General features: G+C 23.4%; 1 protein-coding gene across 1 annotated transcript in view; it reads left to right on the top strand.

The window, feature by feature from the left end:
• LOC107614964 (probable WRKY transcription factor 12) overlaps positions 1 to 3,280 on the top strand; it is a gene marked incomplete at its 3' end in the record, with an annotated part of 7,178 nt that overhangs the window by 3,430 nt on the left and 468 nt on the right. The window lies entirely within an intron of this gene.

The following is a 3,280-nucleotide window of genomic DNA, read 5'->3' as shown; positions in this document are numbered from 1 at the left end:
TATGTGAGGTTTTGAAACTGAAAAAGGCTTCACTTACATTAATTAGTATTTACTAATCTTAGCTTTAATTTAAAGTAAATAAATAATTTCAGAAGTTTAATAATAATTAACGTATGCTATTTATATATACAATGTTGGCAATCTTTTGAGCTTCAAATTACCAATCCATTATTAAGTGTATGTAGCTAACATTAACTAATTAGTGGAAGCGAGCACCAAATTGAGTAAATATAGTGCGTGAGTTGCAATAAGTTGATCTTATTAACACAAAAACTGAACAATATTTAGATGTAAACAGATTTTTCTATGACTTTAATGCATCTGTTTATACTATTAGTTAAATTCATGAGTTGTCACATCTTTTTATTTATGATTTCTATACTTATTATGAGATTAGGTTAAATGTTATGCTTAGCTAAATGAAAAATAACTAAGTTGAGTTGGTTTAGTAGTTAATTTACTAGTTCGCTTAAGTAAGTGTTGGGATTCAAATCCTTCATTGTGCATATAGCAATCCATTGGTTAGTGACAAACCTTTAAATGGAGCTCCGATCTGCGACGAATTAGTTCTTGACATGTCGGGTTGAAAATATTATGGGAAATTAAAAAAAATAAATTTTTATGTGTCTCTTTCTTTTTTTTTAATAGGTTTTTACTGTGCTAATAAACTATTGGACCAATTTAATTAAATTTAATTACCAAAATAACTACATATAAATAGTGTCTTTTATATATATAAAATGTTGTATGGTTTAACCAAAATGACATATACAAGTATTCATTATTTATATATGCTCAAATAAATCAGAAAATGGAAGTCATTAAAAAAATCCACGTGTTTTGAATGTTTGAAGTTTAAAAATGTTCCACCAAAAATGAGAAAATAACTTAAATATGTTATCAAATTGAAAAATATTGTGAACATTTTATTTTGTTCCTTAGCTTACTAAAAAAAATTGAGATGGGTCCAAATATTTCAAAAACATTTTGGTTTAAGTCCCAATTATTGATCAATTCTTTTGTTTGGTTTTGATTCCATCCACGAAGGTAATATATTTATTTTAAGTTTCCCAAAATTTTTAATTTAGCTTAAAACACTTCAATAATATTTCAAACTTCTTGAAACCAATTGAAAAAGTGTATCAAAATAAGAATTCACAATATTTTATCCAGAAAATAATTTTAAAAAAATTTCATTGGACAATTTTAATTTAACAGTATTTGATTATTTAATTAATTAACTCCACATTTAAGTTCTTTAAGAACTAAATAATATTTTGGTCCTGTGAATTTTGGTTTATATATAATCTAGGAAGTGGAATCAAGTTTATAATAGGCATATATTATTATTACATGTAACTATTTCTAGAGGAAATTAAGGGAATAAAACAAACCAAACCCAGAATAAATTAAAAAAAATATAGGTAAACAATTAGTTTAATAAATAATGCATGCATACGGTAATTAATCTCCCTCTTCCACTTGTGATTCTCGTGATTTCTGAAGTGTAGTGTGTTTTTTATTTTATTTGGTCAATATTAAAGTCTATTATTCACATTATTTACGAAAATTATTGTCTACCTAACAAAACCCTAAATTAAAAGAATCAAACTTTCTTAAGATGTTGTATGTGACTACCTTAATTACATAAATTTTCTTATCTTACCATTTTCAAAATTCCAAGCCAGAAGTTAAACTCAAATTTTCATATTACGTGTGCTAGCTTTGTTATTATATCAACTTAAATTATATATATATTATTAAACAAGTTTTGTAGATTTATTTAGTTGAGAAACTACAGATGACTACAAAACTTTAACAAATTGCTTTAATTTGTAGAATATAATAAAAGAATTATAATGTCTTTACCTAATAAAAAGGATAATTAAATTAAATTTTTGAAATGATTTTGGTTTTCTTATACGCTTTAGAGCTCTAAGTTAACTTGTCATTTTCATTTATCATAATTATTAAGTAATGATTAAATATATGACTGATGAGATTGATGACTAGTTAATTACTATTTAGATCATTGAATCATATCATATATAAGTTAGAAATTTATTAATTAAAAACTTGGGCTTCCAAATATATATGTTCATTCTTATTACTTGAAGAAAAGATTCAATCAATAATTTATAATTTTCATGAAATATTTAATAGAAGATTTGTATTCAGTTTGTGTTTTTATTTTTATTATTTTTTATTTTTTAGTATTTTATGAAGAAAAAAAGAAAAATAAAAATAGAAAGATTCGGTTTTATTTTTTTAACAAAAATCAAGAAAAAATACTAAAAATGAAAAAATAAAAATAATAGATGTGAAAGCATGCTAAACTATATATATATATATAAAATACATTATATTAATATGATGAAATCTAAAGTTACTTAGATTGAAGGAAACTAATAATATAGAGTTAGAAATTAAAATGTTAATAATGTTGCTTGCATGGCAATATAAAGATGAACCAATGCAAAGTAATTTAAGTTGTTTATCCATTACCATAAACTTAAGAAAGTGCTTTTCTATCTATATATATTGATTTCAGTTAAAGACCATAATTACTGAATTGTACTTAAAGGTATGTACTTAAATAAAAGTGGTGTTAGGAAGATGAAAAGTTTTTAGGAGAAGACCAATATTAGTAACATAGTTATACATTAAACAATGATATTGATGATGAGACTATATGTTTGTTTAACAATAGAAATCTAAACTTTTCATCATCATGAAGGGATGTATCAGTACCAAACTTGATTAAACACTTTTTGTTCGTTTTTGTAATGAATATAAGATTTTTTTATATATGACAATTTTGCCCTTTCTAGTAAGCACCCCACGTGGATTTTAGATTAAGTGGATGGGAGGATGATATATATTTTTAGAGAAAATTATAATATATAAATTTTTTTTATCTTCAATTTTAGGTTAAGAATTTTTTTTTCATATGAATATTTTAAATATATTATGTGCGAGTTATTCATATTGTTCAATTTATTCGGTCAAATTATATACTTATGTTTATAGTACATAGTCAAATAATCGATTGGGTTGATTGAGTGGGTTAATTGATCCGATTGCTTAAATAAGTGTTTGAAAATTCGAATATCATTTTGTATATACAATAACTTATTAATTAATGACAAATTTTTAAATGGAGTTCAGATCTACGACAGATTTATTCTTAACCTATTAGATTGGAGAATATCATAAGAAACAAAAAAAATACATTATCAAAATAGTTTTATAAAAAACTTTAAATTAGCAATATATAAAT

The sequence above is a fragment of the Arachis ipaensis genome, chromosome B09 (genome assembly GCF_000816755.2).
Source record: "Arachis ipaensis cultivar K30076 chromosome B09, Araip1.1, whole genome shotgun sequence".
NCBI classification, from domain to species: Eukaryota; Viridiplantae; Streptophyta; class Magnoliopsida; order Fabales; family Fabaceae; genus Arachis; species Arachis ipaensis.
The sequence above is the reverse complement of the archived record's forward strand: the minus strand, read 5'-3'. Positions and strand labels throughout refer to the sequence as shown.